General features: G+C 45.3%; 1 protein-coding gene and 1 long non-coding RNA gene across 6 annotated transcripts in view; one reads left to right on the top strand and one right to left on the bottom strand.

Moving 5' to 3' along the window:
* Nucleotides 1–26,726, bottom strand: part of Kif6 (kinesin family member 6) — a 294,750-nt gene that overhangs the window by 80,494 nt on the left and 187,530 nt on the right. The window lies entirely within an intron of this gene.
* Nucleotides 7,549–11,736, top strand: Gm16555 (predicted gene 16555). Its single transcript, NR_168028.1, has 3 exons — nucleotides 7,549–7,896; nucleotides 9,966–10,043; nucleotides 10,898–11,736. It is a non-coding gene; the product is annotated as a predicted gene 16555 (long non-coding RNA).

The raw sequence follows: 26,726 nt of genomic DNA, 5'->3' as shown, positions 1-26,726 counted from the left end.
AGCTTTGATGGCTGTGTTTCAAGTGCTCAGAGTCCAGCCACGGAGAAAGAAAGATGAACGAATGATTGTACTGCAGCTTGCTGTACTACTGAGAGAGAAGCAGGACATGGTAACTGCTCTGAGAGTGGACTGTTGGGAGGTGAAAGCATCCTTCAGGATGGTGAGGTATCTGTATGGGGAGAGAGAGGTTCCACATCTACCGCATGTGTCTACCGCATCCTGGGTGGAAGGGTAGACACAGTGTCTGTTCATTATTCCACTCTTCACAGGGGTTGGGAAACCCCGTGCTTGGTCCCCAGCCCTGGATAAGCCATGTGTGGTGTCCCACATCCGTACCGTAATCCTAATACCTGGGCGGTGGAGGTCAGAAGATCAAGAATTCGAGGTTATCTTCACTTATATAAGAAGCTCAAGACCATCCTGGGCTATATGCTGTGCTGGTGATCAATATATATGGAAGACCTTGAATTCATGGTCCTGCCTTGGCCCTCCGAGGGCTGAGAGTACAGCTGTTCTCCAGCATGCCCAGCCCATGGCTTTGGTAGAGCACACCATGACACTGCAGGGGATGCGGTGCTTGTGTCCCCAGTATTCCCCTACCATCATCCCGCTGGGCAGGCTCACACCCTGTACCACATGAAGCTGAAATTCAACACTCCTCTCCCTCCTACGATCACCATGTGCTGCCACACTTCTCCCAACAACAGATACCCACTGCTGGCTTTGAACCCCAGCTCCAAGAAACTTTTACACATATACAGCTTGGAAGTACCACTGTCTCAGGAGGAGCAAAGAGAATGTCTGCAGTTTGCTGACACCTAACAGGGTCTGCAGAGCATAGAACTGACCAGGTCTCCATCCCAGCGTTTCAGAATTAGTTCCTTGCAGAGTCCGTAGGCCTTAGGACTTCAGAGTTCTGATCTGTCGTGATTTGTTTGCCTATAAGGAATTGTAGGTCTTAGGTCCCAGAGCCAGATCACAGAAAATGTGGATGGCTACAAGAAGCCTCCTGGCTTGGTGAGTCACAGGATAACCTTTAACCCCTAAAGAAGTGTCCCCTAAACAATCCCCACATTTTTAGGTGGTTAGCTGGAAGATAACATGTCCAGAAGGCTGAGTACAGGTCTATTTTTGACAGCGATTGAGAGCGCTTAGATAGAAATGCAGCCCACAAGGGATGTTCCTTTGAAACTGGTTTTGGGGTTTCAAAAGCATCAGACGTTGAAGGCATTCAATTCTTATACACTGGTCCCCTGCCCCCTTTTTATTTAAACATTTATTTATTTTCACGGATATGAGAATTTGCTTGCGTGTATGTCTGTGCACCACATGTATGCCTGGTGCCCACAGAGGCCAAGAAGAAGGCACCAGATACCCTGGAACTGGAGCTACAGAGGGTTGTGAGCTGCTGTGTGGGTGACAAGAATGGGCAAGCCCTCTGGAAGAGCAGACAGTGCTCATAACTGCTGAGCCATCTCTCCTGCCTCCTTTCCTCTTTTTTATTGTTCTTTTATTTTTTTAATCATCCTAAAAGTGAATCCTGTGTTTTGCTACAGAATATAATTCAGAGTGTTTGGAAGTTCTCCCAACCCTAACACAGGGTCCCATGGAAACTGGATGGAAAGAGCCCACGGGGGCGGTGGAGAACTTCTTCGGTCTTGGGCCTGCTGTCTGATTTCCTTTAGTCTGGGGCATGTGGACCTCAGCTTATTTTCCTGGCTGTGCTCACACAACCTACTCCTGCTTAAGCTATTGCTGCAAAATTGACCAAAGTGAAAGGATGAAGGCTTGAGTTCTGCATGCTGCAAAGTGATTTTGTGCACCAAGAGCCAAAGATATATTTTCTTTGAGAGACAGATCTTCATGCAGGGCTCAGGTTTTCTCTGACTGAAGAAGAGGGGAATAAAAGAAGACCAATAGTAGTGCTGAGCAGTGTAGGATAAAGGGAAGAAGCTTCCAGAGGGAGAGCGAGTTTGGAGGAAACTTTTGCAGTGGTAGGTGACAGAATGGCTCTGGCAAACTGTATGACTGTATGTATAGGGATAGCAGGCCACAGGCAGGAATCAGGTATACTTTTGTATGGCAGACAATGCAAGGTTTTTAATATTTATTTGTATTTTATGTCGATGCATGTGCTTGACCAGTACCCACAGTGGCCGGAAGAGGGCACTGGATGCTCTGGAACTACAGTTAGAGGCTCTTTTGAGTTGCCATGGAGGTGCTGGGAATGAAGCCCATGTCCTCTAAAAGAGCAGGCAGTTCTCCTAACAGATGGCCCGTCCCCGCAGCCCTTGATACAAGGTTTTTATAGGCAAGAAAAAATTCTCAGTAATTGTGAACTGCATGAAATATAATATGAATATCTTCCTAAAAACAATTAGAAAATTCAATTCCATTCCTGCCTGTGTGCTTAAGTTAGAAGGAATAGACAGGGGAATGGGAAGGAGGAGGTAGGGGCGGAATGAGAGAAAGGGGGGAGGAGGGGAAGAGGGAAGGAGGGGAGAAGGGGAGGAGACTCATTTAAGTGTTGAAGCAGAGGTGGGGGAGGGGTGGAGACAATGTGTCAAGATGAGAAATGGAACAAGAAATTCAGGAGGCTTATGAAGATCCCACCGATGGTTAGTTATCCAATAGTCTCAGGAACCATGCCACGGCTGGGGGAAGGGCTAGTCAACAGCTTGATCCAGTATGGAGAGTGAAGGAACTGAAGACTATGCACTGAATAAAGGCTCTGGCTCGCTGAGGGCTGAGAGCTAAAGAGACGGGACTGGACCTGAGGAGATGGCTTGCTGGTGACCCGCCTGTGTGAACACAGGTTTGGATGCCTAGCCCCTACATAAAAACCAGGAGTATGAGCTGATTGTTACCCCAGAGCTTGAGAGGTACAGAGAGGTGGGCCCGTGGACTTCACTGGCTAGCTAGACTAGCTGAATTTGTGAGCTCCAGGCTCAATGAGAGACCCTGCCTCAAATACTAGGGTGAAAAGTGACTGAGGAAGACACTCCACTTTGACCTCTGGCCTTTATATACTTGTACATAGATGCACACACAGATGCCTACACCTATGTGAATGTACACACACACACACACACACACACACACACACACGCACGCACACGCAAGCCAGAGAACCATCTTTGAGGAAGATCAGCGGGGCATCAGAGACACCAGCTTCCCTTTCTTCCCTGCTTGTAGAGAGGATTTAGCAAGGAGGACAGCTCTGAAGGCACTTGAGAGGGAGGGAGAGCCAATCCTTGGCCCCAGCCTGCTGCTTTCCTTCCTCCCTCACACCCATGGAAGACATTGCTAACTGCTCTGCATTCTCTGCCAGGGAAACTAATTACAGTGCTGGCACTTGTGGCAAGTGCTTTGGGCAGGCTTTGTGGCACTCAACTCTGCCTCAAAAGCTTGTCCTTCAAGGGGTCGTTTCCAGATTATAAGCCAATCCGGTGACAAGTGGCACTTAGTAAGTCTCCTCTCTCCCCCTTCATCATCTCCGTGGCTTTTGTTTTGCCACTTTCGGAGCTGGCACACGGACCACCCCCGCCACACCCCTGCCTCCTCACAGTGGTATCCTTGCCTTTGGGAGCTCCAGTCCTTGAGAAGATTGTCAGTGCAAAATGAGATGTCCTTTCTCTACATTTTCTGCTACCAGGGTGATAGAGGTCACCGTAGAAAGCAGTATCATTTGCCATGATTCTGTTTGCTTGAAAGGGCCATGATTAGCTCAGCTACAATTTAAGGGGTTGCTGGGTGCGTCCATTGGGCTATGCAATCTGAGGAAGAGGGGAAGAAAAAAATACAACAAAAAACCACTTAGCCACGGCCAAAGTGGCTGCAGATGTCATGAACACAGAGTGGATCTTTGGCCAGGTCAAGAACGTTGCTTATTTAAATAACTTCCTGCTTTTGACTGATGACTTCTGGAATAAGCCAGTGGCCCAAGGCTTTGAGGGTCAAAGGTCTGCATCCCAACCATGGCTTTCACCTGGCTAAGGTTCTCGGATGAGGACCCGCCTTGCAGTTTCCCAGGGCCACCACATGAAAGATAACAGAGGGCGGGCGGCCTGCAATTAGAAGATCCTCGGTGCTGTCTTGGACCAGGCTGAGGCACAGCAGGCTTGGCAAGGGCTCTTGGGAGGAGAGCAAAAGGAAAATGTGAAGTGGAAAGCCACATAAACTTTAGGAGACCCACCCAATGGTGGCACCACATTTAAATAAATCAAATGGGTTCCTGACTCTTAGAGGCAGCAAGTCCCACATGCAGGGCTATCCCACATGGCCCAGTGATGCAGAGCTGGTGGGCTGGGTGAGGTTAAGGGGTCGGTGTGCTCAAGGCCAGTTGTCTTTTTTTTCCTTAGTAACCCTGTGTGATTCATCCTCCCTGCTCCTGGGGCTCATTCTCCTCCTACTTTCTCCATGGAGAGCACAGCAAGGCTCAGCAGGCGAAGCAAATGGACACTGAGCATTATCAGGAAGGGAAGTTTCCAGAAGGCATTGTGAAGACCCTCATATGGTGGTCCTGAAGGCCAACCACAGAAAACTCAGCTGAGCCCTTTCTGGTTTTTATGTTGTAACGATTCTCATCCAAGAGAAGTACCCATGTGTGCTTCTGGAGAAGACAGAGGACAGACATGGGCACTGAGCCTGGAAAGCAGCCTGGGTCCTGTTGGCATTGCTGGGACTTGGAGTGAATTCAGCCATCTGGGGGAGGCTGTTGGTGCTCCCACTGCCAGGCTGGGCCTGGAGTTGGTGCTCCCACTGCCAGGCGTTCTCAAATGCGTCTGATCATCTTTAGCTCTCTGATGAGGAGGGCCTGAAAGGGCCTCAGTGTCCAGTGCTGTGACAGGATCTGTGTGCCCTGACTCTGTAAGTGAAGGGTCAGGTCACTGACAGACAGGAAGCCAGCCTTCCTCTTCAGTTTCTACATCACTGACCTGACAGGAGTCTGAGCTGTCCTGGGTTAGTACCAAAGAACAGTTAGTGGGAGCCTAGTGTCTCGTGGGTTGGGGAAAGAGTCCTTTCATCACCAACACCCGGTGCTCTGGAGGCAGTGGCTGACGTGTCACAGATATGACCTGTCATTTGATAAGTGAGGCAAGTTCCCCACCCCCCTTGGCTATGTTAGCAATGCAGCACACCTCTGTCTTTATCTGCATATACATTTTGAAAGAAAAAAAAAAAGAAAGGTCTTGTAGCTAGGTAGAAAACAAAAACAAAAACAAAAACAAAAACTAAACAAAACTCAAAAAATCAAAATCAGCTGTCCCCTCCCCCAAATGCATAGTCCCTTAAATGTGTATGCATTCAATGCAAAATTGCTGCCTCCCAGCTCAGAAGACCTAGTGAACCAGTTAAAAAATTTCCATGTCTATGTTCATCATTTGTGGGCAGGGGTAGGGGGATTACGTGTAAGTGTGTGTGTGTGTGTGTGTGTGTGTGTGTGTGTGTGTGCATTTTCTGTGACATGGAATTGATGCAACCTTTATATGCTGGTAGGAACTAGGCTTTTGAGAACATGTTAGAGGCACTGCCTCAGCTTTGTAAGTTAGTTCTCCCAGCGGCCCTATTAGCTGTGTGCTATTGGGCTCATTTCTGAGGTTAGGTGATAAAAGTTGAAAGAGACTGAAAGTCTCTAAATCAACTGCAAGTGAGTGGTAAATATATACTGTGCTCTCGGGTTTGACTCAACAAGCAAGCCTCTTTCTCAATTTCTCTACAGAAAGGGACCTTTACTGAAGCATCAGGAACCAGAGTACGTGTACTTGAGGTGCACACGTTGATGAGCTGATGTATGGCTATGCCATATGATCATGAGGATAATTAGAGTTAACTGCAGTTCTAATACATAGATCCATCTTGAGCTGTCCCCTCTGTAAGTTTCACGTATGCGACACAGGGATATTAACTTGTTAGTGTTTTTAACAATAGGCAGACCTCGTCCTGTACTTTAGAGACCCTGGATTTCCTCATCATCTTGGCTGAAAAGTTTGTGCTCTGTGCCCAACACCTTCTTGTTCTCTCCGGTGCAAATTCCATCTGGAAATGACTGGGTGCCTTCTGGGTGATGCATTTCTACAGCCCTCTCACCTCTCAGCCTCCTCATCTCCTGTTCATGTGTCCTCAAAACATACAGCTCCAAGCTTACTTCTTGGAATGCTGTTTAAAAGTCTGAAAGATGGAGGGATGGATGGGGAATCGCTTCAAAAGTGAAAGCATGTCCACACTTTAGTCTTCGTTCTTGATTTTCATGTTCTGCAAATTGTAACTTATATCTTGGGTATTCTAAGTGTCTGGGCTAATATCCACTTATCAGTGAGAACATATCATTTGAGTTCTTTTGTGATTGGGTTACCTCACTCAGGATGATGCCCTCCAGGTCCAACCATTTGCCTAGGAATTTCATAAATTCATTCTTTTTAATAGCTGAGTAGAACTCCATTGTGTAACCTTAGAATAGGGAACAAAACACCCATGGAAGGAGTTACAGAGACAAAGTTTGGAACTGAGACAAAAGGATGGACCATCTAGAGACTGCCATATCCAGGGATCCATCCCATAATCAACCTCCAAATGCTGACACCATTGCATACACTAGCAAGATTTTGCTGAAATGACCCTGATATAGCTGTCTCTTGTGAGACTATGCCGGGGCCCAGCAAACACAGAAGTGGATGCTCACAGTCAGCTATTGGATGGATCACAGGGCCCCCAATGGAGGAGCTAGAGAATGTACCCAAGGAGCTAAAGGGAACTGCAACCCTATAGGTGGAACAACAATATGAACTAACCAGTACCCCGGAGCTCTTGACTCTAGCTGCATATGTATCAAAAGATGGCCTAGTCGGCCATCACTGGAAAGAGAGGCCCATTGGACATGCAAACTTTATATGCCCCAGTACAGGAGAACGCCAGGGCCAAAAAGTGGGAGTGGGTGGGTAGGGGAGTGGGTAGGAGGGTATGGGGGACTTTTGGGATAGCATTGGAAATGTAAATGAGGAAAATACCTAATAAAAATATTAAAAGAAAAAGTGAAAACGTAAGGAAGAGTTACAATTCTCATGTAGGTGCCCGTGAATCACCTGAAAGGCCACCACTGAGAGCTGTTCAGAGTGTGAGAACCATTTAACTCATTCGGATACTGCAGAGAATGGGGATTATGGGTTGTACAGAGAGAGGTGAGTGGTGAAGTGGAAACATAGGGTTTTCTTTGGAAAGTCAGTTGTGTTGGATGGTGGGGAAGACACGTGAAGGAGTATTTTCCTGAAACAGACACAGGTCAAAGGATGTTTTGCTGAAGCAGCCACATAAAGAAATGTTTCACTGAAGCAGACATAGGTAAAAAGATGTTTGGCTAAAGCAAACATATAAAAAAGACACATAATATTAAGAAGGATCCAACAGACACTAGATGATGCTAGATGGTATTGGTACACCTTGCCATTCCGTAATGGTCATTGTCTGTCATGACGTCATAGAAAGAAACACACCAAAAAAATCTCCTGGTGGTGTTCTGGAGTCTTCTTGCAGCTTCTGTGGACTCAGGCCAATTGAAAGAGTGATGAGAATTGATACAGACTCGTGGTGTTTTGCTAAGACAAGACTGTAAAAGAATACATTGAGTTTGGAAGGAATATGAACAGGACTCAACAGACTGTGACAGAGGCTTACATAACTAGCTTTACAATGCTTCATTGCTCTCATGTCTTTTGTCTTCAAGGATCGTCACTTTGTTGAGAGAGGCATGACAGAAAACTTCTCCTGGCATCCTTGCTGACCCTGGTCTCTCCTGCTGACTTGTGCAGATTCAGTAGAGGCCTGGCTGTTTCTGCTGGGTCGTGTTCACTATACTGATACTACTTAACTGGACTGCTGTTATATATCCTGACAACACAGGTTAGATTTGCTCTGAAGAACTATTTCTAAACAGGTCCACTTCCCCCATATCCCAATAACCTTTCTTTTTCACTACCCCTGGTGGGTGATGGGCTAAAAGAGAAGTTAAAACTTTTAAAAATCCTTCTTAAAAATAGGTTTTTAAAAAAAGTAAAGCCAACAGAGTAGTTTTAGCATCTGGGCTGGCTCCATAGCTTCTGTGTTCTCAGCTTCCCCTACTCAGTCCACAGCACGCACCTCTTCCAGTCAGACACTTCCTGCAGAGGCAGGGGCTTCCTCATCTCCCCACTACAGCGCTTGCCATTGGGCCCTTATGGCTATCCATCACTTGGGCTTTCTTTCTGGTAGCAATGGAACCAGCAGGATTCATCACTTTATCAAAGGTCCACCTTTCCTTTGTCTAGGTTTTGGCACTCAGCTGCCTCCCTGGGCTTTCCTCCTCCCAGAACTCCTCCTCTCTGGCATAAGCAACCCCCTGCTTCCTTTGGATTGTTCCCAGCAGCATATTTTAAAAGTTCCTGATGACTGAGTTAGGGATAGATGTTGATATAGATAAACTGGCAGGTACAGAAATGTAAGGTTAGGGCATCTTTGTTCGTAAACTGGAAAGATCACTGCTTTCAGTGGGATGATCAGACTATTCACTGGATACAGAGGGCTGGGAAAGTGGGGTGTTGCTCTCTTCAGGGTTTCAGACTCTCACAATGTTCTCTTTACCCAATTTGTGGTTCAGTTCTCTGTCTACTTCTCTGCCCTTTTTTACACATCACAAAAAAACAAATGCTTAAACCAGCTCTGCTCTGCATTTTCCATCTCAATATCCCTCCATTTCTTCCTTTCAATCCAGTTGCAAACTGTCCATCTCTCACCCCGAAACTCATCTTTCCAGATCCTTAAGGACCTTAACATTCCAAAGCCAGTGGTTAGCTTTCCCTTCTTATTTTAGCAGAGCTCTCACTGAACACTGGAGGAGTGCAGGCAGGAAGAGTGTGGGATGCTCTCTTCAGTTAGCCCTGGAATGGTGGGAACAGGTGTTACTTCCTGACGTAGGCGCTGTGACGGCTAGCTTTTAACTACCAACTTGCCACAGCCTAGAATCTCCACAGAAGACACCTTCAGCTGAGGAATTGTCTAGATCAGGTTGCCCTATAGGGGATTGATTTGATTATTAATGAACCCAGCCCACTGTGGGTAGCATCATTTCCTAGGCCCCAAATAGTGTAAGAGTAAAGAAAGCTAGCTAAGACTCACCAATCAGGCAGCACGAGTAACGGCAGTGTCTCTTTGCTTCTTGACTATGAATATAACATGACCAGCTGGCATAAACTTCTGTCACAGTAATGTTCCTGTATGTATGGACTGATCATTCATAACTTTTCCCTCTCCCTAAGCCACTTTTGGTCAGGATATTTTATCACAACAACAACAGTATAAGCATAAACATCCCATCTAGCTCCCGTATGATTCTCGTGCCCTCTTCCTCTAGCGGAGTGACATGGTAGTAGTGGTTCCTGTTCAGCCTCCAACAACCTGTGTGCCTAGAATCACGGCAATTCTCCTACCTGCCCAGACCCATATTGTTACACAATGTGAATGAAGATGCATCTTGCTATGAGTCACTGAGAAATGGTCTTGGTTTACGGTGAGAGGATAACTTAGTTTATCTGGAATAATGTGCATCAGTTGACTCAGCTGAGCACCTTCCACCTGCCTGAACACTTCCTACCCCAGTCCACTTTGGAACTACCTTTGTGATGCCCATCCCAACAACCCCTGATACCTTCCTGGCATCTCCTTGAATGCCAGAGATGGTAAGACTCCTCCCTAGACATTTATCTTTCAAGAGACAATTCCATTTGCTTACATACAAATGGTTCCAAAATTTAGATCTTCAGTCCTACCCTCTCCTTTGAAGGGTAGGTAAACTGGCACATGTAGGTGCCCACTGGGAATCTGTAGATCCCATTTCCACCTCCTCAATAGAGAGCAGGAAGTTACCGTTCCCCCGAATTTCTGACGAGTTCACTGGAAGGTGTGTGAAGATTTTCTCTCACTCTACTGCCCTACAGAGTTCAGAAATGGGTGCAGTCCATGCCACATGCAGGAGCTAAGATGTCAGACCCCAGAGGATTTGGCTTCCTGACGAGGTGAAACCATACCTAAGGCATTGATTAATTTGGTTTTAATTATTAATCTATAAATGGTCCATTGTAGAAAAGTTGGAAGATACTGAATGGTATAAAGAAGCTGGGAAAAAACCTGAACAAACCCCAGCGCTACTTAGTGGCTGCATTTTTCTTTCCACTTCATGCTGTGCTCTGTCTTATTACATAGTTAGGATGATAACACATACAACCCCTTGGCCTGCTGATTTCATTTAACATTATCTAATCACCCCTTTCTATGGTGCATCAAGATCTTTAAGAATATTACTTTTTATGGCTATGGAATGCATCTTTCTTGGAGTCTATTCCCTTCCACCAGACAGTTGTATTTTATTGTATTTGTATTACTTCACGGTTTGTAAGTATCACTGCAAGGATTCTCTTGCTACACGACCACTCTTCCATAGCTAATCAATTGTTTCCACAAGCCCTGACAGTGCTACTGTGCAGTACTCACTGTGGAGTTAGGAGAAAGGTGGTGAATGAGAGCTGATCTGCGACTCTGAGCTTTCCAGATCAATGCGCATCAGTCGACCCAACCGACCACCTCCCACCTGCCTGAAGCACTTCCTGCCCCAGTCTACCGTGGCACTATCTTCCTGATGCCCATCCCATCAGCCCCTGGCACACTCCTGTAGCAAGGAGAGACACCAGACAGCAGGAGAGCTTGTCTACGAAAGACAGAAACATGGGGGGTTGGGGGGGGGAGGCTGTGCTACTGAGGGGAGTCAGAGGGTTCATCCTCCATGGTGGCTTCTCTGCAGAGACATTTGGGGTGTTTTAGTAAGCCAGCTTACCAGAGGGAGTTCGGCATTGAATTTCATCTTGCTTTCTAGGAAGCCATGTGACTCTGAAGCCGTGCGGGAAGAGCCACTAGAAACCTGTGTCCTAGAAATCAGGATCTTGAACTTGGCTCCTCTAGTCCCTGACTTTTATACGGGAAGTCGGTATAGACCTGCAACTGCGTCTGTGTGATTGTGGAAATGTGTGTGGGTGTGTATCTGAGTGCATGTGTGTGCCTGAGTGCACTGGTATGATGGAGCTGGAGGAGAGAGAGAGAGAGAGAGAGAGAAAGAGAGAGAGAGAGAGAGAGAGGTGTCTGTGAGAGTGGAGAGCTGGAGCCCAGGCGCGAGCATGAGTCTCTGAAAGATTAGATGCAGTGGGCATGGATCAGAGCTAAAGGGTACTGGATGGTGTGGTGTGAATCTTCCTGTGTCTGACGCTTACAGGTGGTCATTGACATATGCACCTGTGCATGATGGGAGGGCATGGAAGGTGGCAGGAGGAAGGGCCTGGGGTGACTGTTCACAGAGGGGCTCAGGGTTTGTGAATCAGAGGCTAAGGGGAAAGGCCCCACAATCCAGGATCTGGAAGAGCTTATTTAATTTTGTCACTCACTGTGTGTTTCTGTGTATGAATACCTGCATTAAGGGAGCATCCTAAGTATCCATCAGCAGAAGAATGAATAAAGAAAGTGCAGTTTGAGGCTGGAGAGATGGCTCAGTGGTGAAAACGACTGACTACTCTTCCAGAGGCCCTGAGTTCAATTCCCAGCAACCACATGGTGGCTGACAACAATCTGTAATGGGATCCAATGCCTTCTTCTGGTGTGTCTGAAGACAGCGACAGTGTACTCATGTGCCTGAAATGAATAAATAAATAAATCTTGAAAAAAGGAAGTGTGGTTTATAGACACATAAGGGAAAGACAGAGGTGTGTCATTTGGGAGAAGATGAAGGCAGGAAAGGAGAGATGATCACAGAAGTGAATTCAGCCATGCTCATGTAGGGTTCCTAGGTTTTACGTAGGTCTAGAAAATCAGGTTGGTGTATGTCATGAAAGGAGAACAGAGGTGACTGGGCAGGAGAGGCGGGGGGAAGGGAGAGGGTTGGAGGCCTGTTGTGAGTGGGTAAAGGAGACTTGCATGCTAAAAACTTTACAGAACACAACCCATGCGAAATGGATAGATACAGTGAACGTAAAACATGTGGTCCTGACGAAAAAGAAGAGGAGGAAGGAAAAAGACTAAGGAAGGGAGGGAGGAAGGGGGAGGGAGGGGAAGAGAGGGGAAAAAATCCTCTTTTCTTTAAGCCAGAAGCAGAACTGGGCTGTGGAAGACATTGCCAAGTGCACGGGGCCTTCATTTACCCTCTGTGCCATGCGGCAGGAAGAGGAAGAGGAAGAGGAAGAGGAAGAGGAAGAGGAAGAGGAAGAGGAAGAGGAAGGAAAGATTCGAGCGGAGTTGAGTGACCTAATGAAGAAGCATCCTGAGTTGAGCCAGATCGGCGTCTTCTGCAGTAGAAAATGCTCACTGTTCTGGGAGGGCACAGCTGGGAGCTGGTGTGGCCCATTAGGAGGACTGCCCCCTGTGCCTGGCCCGGAAGCTGCCTCTCACTTCACTGGGCTCTCTAATGAGCTCTGGGGGAGCTCTGGGCAATAATTGCTCTCAGGGTATGAGGGACTCTGAGGGAGCAGACTGAAAGCCCCTCTGGCTAGACTTCCTCCTGTTAACAGACAACCAGTCTTTGAACTCATAATTACAGAGACATGGGTCTCCTAGCCTGGTTGCAAAAGTGACTCATTTTAACTCAATTGCTAGTGTCTGTCCTGTTACCAAATCTACTATTCCAAGTTAATGGGGGGGGGGGGAGAAGGTTGAAAAAAAAAGGAACATTTTTATTAAAAAAGAGCAGGATGATTAGAAAGAGCTCAGCCTGCGCTGTGCTTTCCAGACGTGTGGAGCAAAGTCAAAGCTCAGCCCTGTGGCAGCACAGCAACAAGGTCCATCTCAGAATGGATGGAGGCTTGCTTTCCACAGCCAAGGCAGGAGATGAGAGTCTCGGATGCTCTCCCCTCCCCCTCCCTCATCCCATGCGCTTGGATCCATTGGAACTGAAGCAACAAGACATAGCTTTCATTGGGTTGGTGTGACTCACAACTTTGTTGAAGAGTCAGAGATAGGAGATGCCACTGAGTTTGCCCGGGGCTAATTACTCAGACAGATGGAGTGACAGACCCGGCAATCATGTGAATTAGTGTGATCTGGTGACAGGGGTCTGTGCAGGAAGGAGAATGATAAAGCCTGCTGTCACCCAGCCTGCTCCTGGGGGCACATGCTACATCAATAGTCTTTGCCTAAGGAAACAATGGCTGGAGCCATTACTCCCTGTCAGTTGTGAACTATCTGAATAAGAGGATTCTCAGTCTTTTGCTGCCTCCTGTGTAATTAACACTGTCCAGGGCCACACTAAAGAGAAACAGACCCAGAGCGGATACCAGGCTACACAGGAGATGTTTTATGAAAGAATAACATGAGGTTTCTAATTAACCCTTTTAAATGCCTGCCTGTCCATCTGCAGCACTGAAGACAATCCCCGAGCTGTGAAGAAACTTGGGTCTGCCTGATTCGGTCTGGTTTTTTCAAATCTGATATCCTTTCAAATTGCTTCCCACTGAGAGCTGTTTGTCTTGTTTCTTAAAACCAGGTTTTCTTGACAGTTCCACAGAAAGAATGGTTACCGGAAAGTGTGAGTGTGTGTGTGTGTGTGTGTGTGTGTGTGTGTGAGAGAGAGAGAGAGAGAGAGAGAGAGAGAGAGAGAGTGCATGCGTGTGCACGTGCCTGTGCATGTGTGCCTGTGCGTGAGTATGTGAATGTGTCTGTGCATGTATGTGCAAATGCACATGTGTATGTTGAGGTCAGAGTTGGATAGACATCAGGTGTCCTCCTCAAGTGTTCTCCAATTTTGCGTGGATAGATTCCTCACCAGCAAGCTCACGCACACTCTCCTTCTCAGCACCAGGAGTATAGAAGTGCAGTACCGTGCTAGGATCGGAAAGCTATTTTGCACACCTCCTAAATCCCCTACATAAAATACTCATCAGTCTCCTCTGCCTCATATGGATCCCTCCCTGTAGCTGATAAACGATAACTATGAGCAATCAAAATAAGGCCAGCATACAACAGTCACTGATTGTCCCTAACAGGCAGGCTCGGTGGCCTTATACAGTTTTGTGGGTCTTGGCCTGTCTGTCTGTATTGTCTGGATCCTTGACTCTATTGTACTGTATTGTGCTTGAGTAGGAACACACGTTTCTCTGGCATTCTGGCATATTCAAGCATGCATTTTTGTGTATGTTTCTATAAGTGTGAGTCTCCTACATACTGACTCTACCCCTCCTGCCCATCTAAGGGATCCAACTCACAAACGAGGAAGAGAGTGGGAACTGGGGGAAGGGTTGCATGGTGTAGAACAGACAGTATTAACAGCATGATGTTCAGCTACTTAGGGGAGCAGATATTCAAACTCTCTTGTTACAAAAATAAAAATTTAACTCGAATCTGACTTTCTTTTTGTTTTAAAGAATGCATTTGTTAAACTAGATAATTGAAAGGTACAAAACTATCTGATCAGATATTTTGGATAGAAAGACTTGGAAGATAAATGCACCTTGACTTTCCATGCCTCACGAGCAATGCCTTCTTGGCTCTGAACAGCCCCTCTCAAGTGGCAGGCTCCACTGCGTTCTTACAACTTCATGTCACATACCGTCTCTTCTGGGAAGTGTCCCAGGACTCTTATTTAGAATCATGAACTTAACTCTTGCATTCTCTCACATTTATTTCAACATGGACCGGATGCTTGCTCGCTCCCAGAAAACAAGCAGGCACATATGCATGGCCATGCTAAATGGGTTCTCAGCAGAGTTTTGGAAGAGATCAACCTTAAGTTATGATTTGCTTAAAGCCTGGCTAGACCATGGTTGATGTCCAATTTAATAACTCCTCAACAGAAAGTCAGGGCGGGGTATAAATGAGCGAGCACTGTTTGGCACCAGTTAATAGGTGAGGAGAGAGGGCGTGCTCTTTGCCAGCAGATGGCAAAGCAAAGGGAGAGGTAGGAGCAGTTGCCTGGCTAGCCTGAAATGCACTGCCAATTCTCTTCACCTCTGCCTTCTGCTCACTCCACACCAGCAGTTGGTGCAATGAAAATAGAACTTAACCTATGAATATAATTCCAGGTTTTCCTAGTACATGTATTAAAACAAATAGGTGGAGGCTGGTGAGATGGCTCAGCAGTTAAGAACACATACTGCTCTTGTGGAGGACATGAGTATGGTTCCTAGCACCCAGTACCCAGTACCCAGCAACCAACACCCAGAGCTCACAAATGCCTGTACCTCCAGCCCCAGGAGATATAGCGCCCTCTTCTGGCCTCCACAGAGTACTCAATGCACACACTCCAACTTACATAATAAAAAATGAAGACTCATTCCATTCTTAAGAACCAATAAGTAAGATTAGTTTCAACAACATATCCAACTTATTAGATAGTAGCAGGCTAACATGTAATCGATATTGATACATTTCTTAAATATTATATTGATTTTTTTTTAGATATTAGATTTTTGAACGCCTTTACATTGTTGAAACTTTCAGCACATCTCAGTTTGGATACAAACTAATATTAGCAACATTTAATATCTACTTGTGTTTCATAAAATCTACAGTTGTGGAAAGTAAATGAATGTTCATGTTTTATAAGGATCAAATTAAGTAATGCAAAACTGTCCTGTAATATTTGTATTCACATGGACAAAACTGGCCAATCTTATATTCATGTGTCAGATGTGAAATGAAAAATTCCCCTGTTAGGCATAGGCTGAATTCTAACAGTAACATGCCCCCCAACACATTTAAAATGATATGTCATCTTATATAAAATAAGATATCTAGTGGGCCCACTTTTATGCTTCAAATAGTTCAATTAAAATTAAGTAACATTAGGAACTTGAAGCCTAATTTTAGTTAGGGTAATTATCACTGTAATGAAACAAAAGCAACTTGGTAAAGAAAGTTTTTATTTGGCTTACACTTTGACATTCTAGTCCATCACGGAAAGAAGCAAGGCTAAGAACTCAAGTAAGGCAGGAACCTGGAGACAGGAGCAGATGCAGAGGTCAAGGGGGATGCTACTTACTGGCTTGCTCGTCATGGCTTATTCAGCTTGTTTGTTTGTTTGTTTTTTTTTAAATAGAATCCAGGACCACCAGCTAAAGGATAGCCCCACCCACAATGGGCTGGGTCATCCCCCATTGATCACTAACTAAGAAAATGCTCCACAGCTGGTTCTTTTGGAGGCGTTTTCTCAGTTGTGGATCCCTCCTTTCATTAGCTCTTGTGTCAAGTTGACAAAACTAACCAGCACAGAACCTCAGCTGCACGGCCACTCTACGTACTTAACAGAGTAATGGGGGAATGGCCGCCTTGTTAGACGGGTGGCTGTAAAGGCTAGAGATCCCTCATAGACATGACTTTATCCTTCTCAGACCCTTAGAGCGCTTTGCACATTTCTGGCCAAAGAAACTGTGCAAGAAAGTTTAGGTGTGGGGGACAGTGTGTTTTAGAAAGTCTTTGCTATCTTTAAAAATTATATTACTGTCATCATCACCACCATCATCATCTCATGAGTGTGTGTGTGTGTAATGTGTGTGCATGTGTGTCTGTCTCTGTGGGTATGTGTGTGTGTGTGTGTGTGTATGTGTGGTGTATATGTAATGTGTGTGTGTGTATGTGTTTATGTGTGTGTAGGTGTGTAGGTGTTCACTAAAGGTAGAAGAAAACTTTTGGGAGTTGGTGCTTTCCCCCCACTGTAGCATCCAGAGGATCAAACTGTGGGCTTGACACTGTGGCACATGCCCTTAGGCACTGAGATCACTTGCCAGCCCTGATTCTTTGACAAAAGGACAGACTTTGGAGGAAGACTCCCTAGCACCATTCCTCCTGCTTTGACTCTGAACGTTGGGTGATAGCTGAAGCCATAGCAGACATATTGTCACCAGGAGGCGACTCATCGAGAGGATGAAAGTCAACATGCCAAGAACGGTGAGCAGTGGCCTTGAGTTCCCATGACAACTGTTGAGCCACTGGACTAGATTCAGATAAGAAAACAACGCCTGTCCTTCCCACCAAAGTCAGCAGCGCACAGATGCTGTCTGCACCTGAAGGCCCTCCTCATCCGCAAATGGCACGGTGGGGTGGGATGGGGGCTTGCTGGGCATCCTGGTGCATATGGAAGAGTAACAGCAAGGGGGGAAGCCACACCTGGAGAATGGAGTCAGGGACAATTTATTCCCTGATCACTGCAGAGCTGGAGGTGAGAAGACTAAGTATTTACTGTGGATGTGATAGTTAACATGAAAGAAAAATTCAGCCAACTAGATCCTACAGGAGAAAATCTCCCAGCAACTCCTGACTGACACATGAAAATCTCCTTTAATGTGTCAGTCAGGGGTTCCCGGGTCTAACTGTACCTGTGAATATCTAAGGGAGAAAGGAGATACAGTGAATTAAACTCCCCATTTGGCCTCTTCTTTCAATGTAACTGCAGGGAGCACCTTTAACCTCTCGGTGACATTTGGCTCCCTTTCATGTAACCTTAGGGGGCATTCTTGTTTCCCTGAATCATGGCCCCCAGTTACTCCTCCTTGTCGCTTGCAGCATGAGGCCAGGTCTTGAACTCCCAGCTTGAACACCTTGCTGCCCTCCACTTGCTTATCCCTGTGTCTTATCACTGATAACCATGTTCTCGGTCAGACATATTTATCTTAGTGGTACAAGTCATGTATTTTCTGTAGAATCTGTTTCAACTTTGAAAAAGGAAAAGAAGGGCTGCCAAGAAGGCAGAGCAGGTAAAAGCAGCTGCCATCAAGCTTGGTGTCCTGAGGTCTGTGATGGGGAGTCACATGGTGCAATTAGAAAATTGACCATTGGACATACTCCTCTCATCTGCACACATACACTATCACAGACAAACAATCAGAGAGAGAGAGAGAGAGAGAGGGAGAGAGAGAGAGAGAGAGAGAGAGAGAGGAGAGAGGAGGAGGGAATGGAGGGAGGAAGGAAGAGAAGAAGGAAGGAAAGAAAGGAAGGAAGAGGGGAGGAAGGAAGGAAATTTACAAATTACATGTGTGATAAAGGATTGACTTTGAAGATGGAATTCTGTGACATGTCACGGTGTGAAGTAGAAGTCAGAGGACAACCTTGTAGACCTTGTAGAGAGAGAGACTGCGTAGGGCTATGGGTCCCTCGGAAGTGGGATGTGGGAAGTAGGCCAGGCTTACCCCATGCCATTGCGTCACTGCCGGGTGGGAGTTGGGCTGTAGGGATGCCATGGGACACCGCTCCGGGGGTGGGAAAGTGCAGTCTGAGAGGGACAGCTGGAGCTGGCTGGGGGTGGGGGGACCCTGGGCCTGCAAGGAAGCAGGGACATCTGGTTCTCAGGATCTCGAACACCCAGGCACCACTGGGAGCCATAGAAGATCTGAGAATGGAGTGAGGGCCCATGGGCTGGATCTAGCCAGGGGCTGGGGTGGGAGGGAGGGAGGAGAAGAGGGGAGCTCCTGGCTGGTCCTGAAAGGAGAGTTCTTGGCTTGGTGACAATTGGCTTGGTGGCAGCCATGGCTGGGAGCGCAGAGAGGCCTTCTATGGGAGATTAGATGGTGGCTCTATAGGTGAAGGTCTTCTCCATGGGTCCCCACAGTGGATCCCGATGAAAAGAGGCAGTCCATGGTTTTAAGGTGTTTATTGTCATGTCAGAAAGTGGATGAGTAAAAGTCTCAGGGCGGGCCTGAGGTTAAATACCTTTTGTAGGGAGGAGTGTCTGGGAAGGAGAGTTTAATTGGCTAAGTCCTCCAGGCCTTTAGGTGCCTCATTTAAAATGCAGATCTGTCTTGAGGCTACATGACCACAGGCATGTCCTCTACCTGTGGAGGGCTTGGGGTGTTGCCCTTACATGACTGAAGGCCACAAATCTATGGGGGCTCTGTGGCTAGTCACAGGAGCCTAGTGCCCAAGAATCAGGCGAAATGCCTAGCATCCCTTCAGAATCACCAGGGTTTTGAGCCTTAGATCAACCGGGAACAAGGCTACCATTCACAGTCCCACAATATTGATTGATTGTTTTGTTTTGCTCTTTTTGAGATGAGGTTTCTCTGCAGCCCTGGCTGTCCTGGAACTGGTTTTCCTGGTCTCGAACTCACAGAGATTTGCCCGCCTCTGCTTCCTAAGTGCTGGGATTAAAGGTGTGTACGACTATGTCCGGTAAATAAACAATTATTTAAAATTTGGAAAAGAAAGGAGAGAGCACCCCCACCCCACCCCAGCAATCTACAGAGACACGTGTGTCTTCATGTTTCTGCAGTTTCTCCACAGCATTTGGATCCCATGAAAGACAACTGAAACCATAGGCCAATCTCATAGACATCCTTCTGTGTGTCACCTCCTGAAAAGTTCCTTGTCAACTACGGTACCCATCCCTTGGCCATTTCCCCTACACATTTCTATTGTGGTTCTGTCCCATTCCTCCCCATGGCTCCCAGTTGTCTATGGTGATAAATATAAATTCCCAACCTTGGGCCCTGACAGGCATTCCAGCCGGCACCTGCCCTGAGCCTCTGCTGGTGTTTCCTGTTATAGCCAAATAAATTGGCTCACTCTTTCCAGCATATGACCTTCTTCTAAGTCACCATTTATCTCTCTTTTCCTCCATCCCCACGTCTCTGTTAAATCATTGATGTCCTTAAAATCTACCTCAGCTGACTTCGGAAACCTTCCACAAGAGCTTTCCTTGGGTCTCAGCTGTCCTGTCTATTTTGTATTCGTATTTATGGCTTTGGCAGCCGCTCGCAGCCAGCTGTATGCTTCTAGCTGACAGATCTTATGTTAGAGCATGTGAGTGGCCATTAGTAGTGCACCCAGAGCCTGAGGGACAGAGCCAGCCTCTGACCCCATCACTTTAAGAGATGCTTGGCTCAGGGCTCTTCTGCTTAACAGAGCGTTTGGGTTAAAGAGAGAGACTATGGGCATTTGGAGGCCATCAACATTTCCATCCTAAATGAAAACAGATTTTTTTCAGCTGCTGAGGATCAGAAGGACAAGGAGTCTTGTGCATGTGATAGGCTTAGAAAGCCTTTTGGAAAAAAAAAAAACTCAATTAAATCCAATGGCTGCTTTTGCTTAGCCTGTGCCCTCACTCAAGGGTCCCAGTGAAATACCCAATCTCAGATCAAATGTTCCGTTATCTCACATGGCCTGGGAAAATCATGAGCCCCTGATTAAAGAGTCCACAGCAGCCCCGTGTCTCCTCTTCTCAGCCTATGTGGACTGGTACTTGCCAGTTTACCTCAACACAGCCTGTATGCTGGGTGGGGATGCTGACAAGCACAGTTTGGTTGAACAGGGTTCATCTTAACAGATCACCAGGAACCACCAGTCACCAGATCACTGCAACTTGCTGGGTTTGGTGCAGCTGCACACCTGTGATGGATTAGACGTCTTTTAAGAACAGCTTTCTTTCCATTTTCAGTTAATTAAAAAGAACCCCGTCTGCACAGTGTTTGATTGAACACACAGACCTGTGCATGCTGGGCCAGCACTCTGACTCTGAGCTGTGTCCTCGGCTGCTGTGTGGGCTGTTGGTTTTAGCTCTGTGAATAGATAACTGGGGTTACTGTAAGCTATGGCAGAGGAGACTCACATACAAGTCAGGCTTTTCTAGCTTTTGTAAGGATTGATAGCCTCGCCACATGGCTGTCCATCTTTCAGTGCCAGGTGTGAGTGCACTTTGCTGGTGGGCTTGAGTGTCATAGTATAGATATGCATAGCCTTAAACAAGAAACCTCCATTTTCTGGCGGCTAGTGTCACTGGCCATGAAGTGGTCAGAGGAGGCCAAGGAAGAAGGACAAAGGTTATCACATAGTGTGACATAGAAACCATGTTACCATATAGTGTGACATAGAAAATGAAGACCCTTACACCTTTCTCTTTAAAAAACTCAAAGCAATGCTGCTACCCTCAGGAGCGTTGCAGGTACCAGAGAAGCAGTTGGCGGATCAAAGACTTTCACATTGCCCCAGGGTTCTCCTTCATTCCTTCACACAGAAGCAGTGAAAGCTTATTACAGGAAAACCAGTTCCTTCCAGTCAAGGGGAAGGACTCTTTAACCCGGGTGGGTGGACGGATGGAAGAGTATCTCACCTCCCCATCCCCGCCCCAGCTGCGATCACAACCTTAGGTCACACTGTTTCGAGAACTGCAGCTACAGGAGATCAACCGCTGGCTGTTGATCTTCCAGACCTGCTGGATAACTGACTCTTGCCAAAACGACGCCGGTATAGAAGACGATTCGAACCATGGCATGAACCTCCAGTCGGACGTCCTTTTTGTGAACACACTATCAGACCTTACCTCCTATAGAGAGACTGCGGCCTTCACTGTTCCAGTGAAAGGGCAGTCTGCTTCTGCTGCGGTCAGTCTCCTCTTTCTGTCAATCCCAATCTAACAAGGGGGTGGGGGGTAGGTTTCCAAGTACACAAAACATAAATGAGTTGATCCAGTTGGGGTAGGGCAGTTGTTGGCCAAGGGACCACTCCTAGGATGGCAGGCTCACCTTCAGGCATGCTAAAGCGACGGGTGGAATAAGAATCCCTTTAGTGAGATACTGTTCTATTCCTATCCAGAATCACCACTCCCTGTCACAGTATCTTACAGAGAATAGCCATCCTATCCCACAGTCTGGGCTTTACTCTTTCTCTAAAGTCTACTCTCTGATACGTGACTGTCCATCACCACAGGAGATCACCACGTCATTGATCTCCATGCTGGCTTGACAAAAGCTATGTGCCTTTCCCCCTTCTCTTCTATTCACTTTCTCCAGGCAGCTACTGAGATTACAGATGGCCTGCCCTGGATTTTTTTTTCTTTTAAATTACAGCTAAATTGCCCTCTTTGAATAAATTTAGACTTTGCTTGACTTTCAAACTTTTCTTTTCTTTTAATTGGACATTTTATTTGTTTATATTTAAAATGTTATCCTGTTTTCTGGTTTCCCCTCTGCAAACCTCCTATCCCACCCACCTCCCTCCTGTACTCTGCTTCTATGAGGGTGCTCCCTGCCCCCACTCCTGCCTTACTGCCCTATCATTCCTCTACACTGGGGCTGCAAGCCTTTGCAGGACCAAGGGCCTCCCCTCACATTGATGCCAGATAATGCCCCTTCAGCTCCTCCAGTCCTTCCTGTAACTCCTCTATTAGGGTCCCTGTGCTCAGTCCAATGGTTGACTGCAAGCACCCACATTTGTATTGGTCAAGATATGGCAGAGCCTCTCAGGAGACAGCTGTATCAGGCTCCTGTCAGCAAGCACTTCTTGGCATCCGAAGTAGTGTCTGGGTTTGGTGTCTGCATGTGGAATGAATCCCCAGGTGGGGCAGTTTCTGGATGGCCTTTTCTTCAGTCTCCGTTCCACTCTTTTTCCCTGTATTTTCTTTAGACAGTAGCAATTCTGGGTTAAAAGTCTGGAGACAGGTGAGTGGACCCATATCTCAACTGAGGGGCCATGCCTAACTTCTGGATATGGTCTCAACATATTCTCCCTTCCCTTTGTGGGGTATTTCAGCTAATGCCATCTCCATGGGGTCCTGGGATTCCCCATTGCTACACACCTCTGTTCAATTTCCTGACCCTCTGTACATCTCCTCCATCTCCTCCAATACCTGATTCTGCTCCTCTTTGTCCCCTCCCCCTCCTTTCTTCCTCCCAAGTTTCTTCTACCCTCTACTTCCCTTGATTATATTGTTACCCCTTCTAAGTAGGACTGAAGCATCAACTCTTTGGACTTCCTTCTTGAGCTTCATGTGGTCCATGAGTTGTATCGTGGGTATTTCGTGCTCTTTGCCTAATATCCATTTATCAGTGAGTACAGTCTTTTGTGACTGAGTTACCTCACTCAGGATGAATGATAATTTCTAGATCCATCCATTTGCCTGTGAATTTCATGAACTCATTGTTTTTAATAGCTAAGTAGTACTCCACTGTGTAAATGAACCACATTTTCTGTATCCATTCCTCTGTTGAGGGACATCTGGGTTGTTTCCAGCTTCTGGCTATTATAAATATGGCTGCTATGAACATAGTGGAACATGTGTCCTTATTACATGTTGGAGCATCTTCTGGGTATATGTCAAGGAGTGTTATAGCTGGATCCTCAGGTAGTACTATGTCTAATTTTCTAAGGAAAAGCCAGAATGATTTCCAGAGAGATTGTACCAGTTTGCAATCCCACCAGCAATGGAGGAGTGTTCCTCTTTCTCCACATCCTCACCAGCATCTGCTGTCACCTGAGTTCTTGACCTTAGCCATTCTGATTGGTGTGAGGTGGAATCTCAGAGTCATTTTGGTTTTCCCTGATGACTAAGGATGTTGAACATTTCTTAAGTGCTTCTCAGCCATTTGACTTTCCTTAGTTGAGAATTCTCTGTTTATCTGTTACCCATTTTTGATATGAATATTTGGTTCTCTGGAGTCTAACTTCTTGAGTTATTTGTATATATTAGATATTAGCTCTCTATCAGATGTAGGATTTGTAGAAATCTTTTTCCAACATGCTGTTTTGTCCTATTGACAGTGTCCTTTGCCTTACCAAAGCTTTTCAAGCTTATTAGGTTCCATTTGTTGATTGTTGATCTTAGAGCATAAGTCATTGGTGTTCTGTTTAGGTAAATTTCCCCTGTGCCCATGTGTTTGAGGCTCTTCCCCATTTTCTCTTCTATTATATTCAGTGTATCTGGTTTTACATGGAGGTCCTTGATTCACTTGAACTTGAGCTTTGTACATTGAGATAAGAATGGATCAATATGCATTCTTCTACAAGCTGACCTCCAGTTGAACCAGCACCATTTGTTGGAAATGCTGCCTTTTTCCACTGGATGGTTTTAGATTCTTTGTCAAAGATCAAATGACCATAGGTGTGTGGGTTCATTTCTGAGTCTTCAATTCTATTCCATTGATCTACCTGCCTGTCACTGTAACAATACTATGCAGTTTTTATCACTATTGCTCTGTAGTACAGCTTGATATCAGGGATGGTGATTCCCCTAGATGTTCTTTTATTGTTGAGAATAGTTTCCACTATCCTAGGTTTTTTGTTATTCCAAATGAATTTGAGAATTGCTCTTTCTAACTCTATGAAGAATTGAGTTGGAATTTTGATGGGGATTGCAATGAATCTGTAGATTGCTTTCAGCAAGATGCATATTTTAACTATATTAATCCTGCCAACCCATGAGCATGGGAGATCTTTCCATCTTCTGAAGTCTTCTTCAATTTTTTGCTTCAGAGACTTGAAATTCTTGTCATACAGATCTTTCACTTGTTTGGTTAGAGTCACACTAAAGTATTTTATATTGTTTGTGACTATTGTGAAGGGTGTGATTTCCTGGATTTCTTTTTCAGCCAATTTATTCATTGAATACAGGAAGGCTACTGATTTGTTTGAGTTAATTTTATATCCAGCCACTTTGCTGAAGTTGTGTATCAGCTGTAGGAATTCTCTTGTAGAATTTTTGGGATCACTTAAGTATACTATCACATCATCTGCAAACAGTGATATTTTCACTTCATCCTTTCCAATTTGTATCCCATAGACTTCCTTTTGTTGTCTAATGGATTTGCTCTAGCTAGAACTTCTAGTACTATATTGAATAGGTAGGGAGAGAGTGTGGCATCCTTGTCTAGTGCCTGATTTTAGTGGGACTGCTTCAAGTTTCTCCATTTAGTTTGACGTTGGCTACTGGTTTGCTGTATATTGCTTTTACTATGTTTAGGTATGTGCCCTGAATGTCTGATCTTTCCAAGACTTTTATCATGGAGGGATGCTGGATTTTGTCAAATGCTTTTTTAGCGTCTAATGAAATGATCATTTTTTTATGTTTGAGTTTTTTATGTAGTGTATTACATTGATGAATTTCTGTATATCGAACCATCCCTGCATCCCTGGGACAAAGCCTACTTGATCATGGTGAATGATTATTTTGATGTGTTCTTGGATTTGGTCTGTGAGAATATTATTGAGTATTTTTACATCAATATTCATAAGGGAGATTGGTCTGAAGTTCTCTTTCTATGTTGGGTCTTTGTGTGGTTTAGGTATCAGAGTAACTGTGGCTTCAGAGAACGAATTAGGTAGTCTTCCTTCTGTTTCTATTTTGTGGATTAGTTTGAAGAGTATTGGTATTAGGGCTTCTTTGAAGGTCTGATAGAATTCTGCACTAACCCCATCTGGTCCTGGGCTTTTTTTGGTTGGAAGACTTTTAATGACTGTTTCTGTTTAGATGGTTTATCTGATCCTGATTTAACTTTGGTACCTGGTATCTGTCTAGAAAATTGTCTATTTCATCCAGATTTTTCAGGGGTTTTTTTTTGAGTTTTTTCAAGATAGGGTTTCTCTGTGTATCCCTGGTTGTCCTGGAACTCACTCTGTAGACCAGGCTGGCCTTGAACTCAGAAATCCACCTGCCTCTGCTTCCCAAGTGCTGGGATTAAAGGCATTTGCCACCACTGCCTGGCCAGATTTTCCAGTTTTGTTGAGTATAGGCTTTTGAGTAGGATCTGATGAGTTTTTGAATTTCCTCAGTTTCTGCTGTTATGTTTCCCTTTTCATTTCTGACTTTGTTAATTTGGATACTGTCTCTGTGCCCTTTGGTTAGTCTGGCTAAAGGTTTATCTACGTTGTTGATTTTCACAAAGAACCTGCTCAAGGTTTTGTTGATTCTTTGTATAGTTCTTTTTGTTTCTACTTGGTTGATTTCAGCCCTGGGTTTATTTCCTATTGGGTACTCCTCTTGGGTGTATTTGCTTCTTTTTGTTCTAGAGCTTTCAGGTGTGCTTTCAAGCTTGCTTGTGTATGCCCCTTCCAGTTTCTTTTTGGAGGCACTCAGAGCTATGAGTTTTTCTCTTAGCACTGCTTTCATTGTGTCCCATAAATTTGGGTATGTTGTGCCTTCATTTTCATTGAATTCTAAAAAGTCTTTAATTTCTTCTTTTATTTTTTTCTTTGTTCAAGTTATCATTGAGTAGAGTGTTGTTCAGCTTCCATGTGTATGTGAGCTTTCTGTTGTTTTTTGTTGTTATTGAAAGCCAGCCTTAGTCCATGATGATCTCATAGGATGTATGGTATTATTTCAATTTCCTTGCATCTGTTGAGGCCTGTTTTATGACCAATTGTAAGGTCAATTTTGGAAAAGGTACCATTAGGTGCTGAGAAGAAGGTATATTCTTATGTTTTAGGATAAAGTGTTCTATAGATATCTGTTAAATTCATTTGGTTCACAACTTCTGTTCATTTCATGGTGTTTCTGTTTAGTTTCTGTTTCCATGATCTGTCCATTGATGAGAGTGGGGTGTTGAAGTCTCCCACTATTATTGTATGAGGTGCAACATGTGCTTTGAGCTTTAGTAAAGCTTCTTTTATGAATGTGTTGCCCTTACATTTGGAGCATAGATGTTCAGAATTGAGAGTTCATTGTGGTAGATTTTTTCCTTTGATGAGTATGAATTGTCCTTCCTCATTTTTTGATAACTTTTGGTGGAACATCCATTTTATTCGATATTAGAATGGCTTCTTCAGCTTGTTTCTTGGGACCATGTGCTTGGAAATATTTTTCCAGCTTTTTACTCTGAGGTAATGTCTGTCTTTGTCACTGAGGTGTATTTCTTGAATGCGGTAAAATGCTGGGTCCTGTTTATGTATCCTGTCTCTTAGTCTATGTCTTTTTATTAGGGAATTGAGTTCACTGATGTTAAGAGATATTAAGGAAAAGTGATTGTTGC

This window comes from Mus musculus, chromosome 17 (genome assembly GCF_000001635.26).
Source record: "Mus musculus strain C57BL/6J chromosome 17, GRCm38.p6 C57BL/6J".
Lineage (NCBI taxonomy): Eukaryota > Metazoa > Chordata > Mammalia > Rodentia > Muridae > Mus > Mus musculus.
The sequence above is the reverse complement of the archived record's forward strand: the minus strand, read 5'-3'. Positions and strand labels throughout refer to the sequence as shown.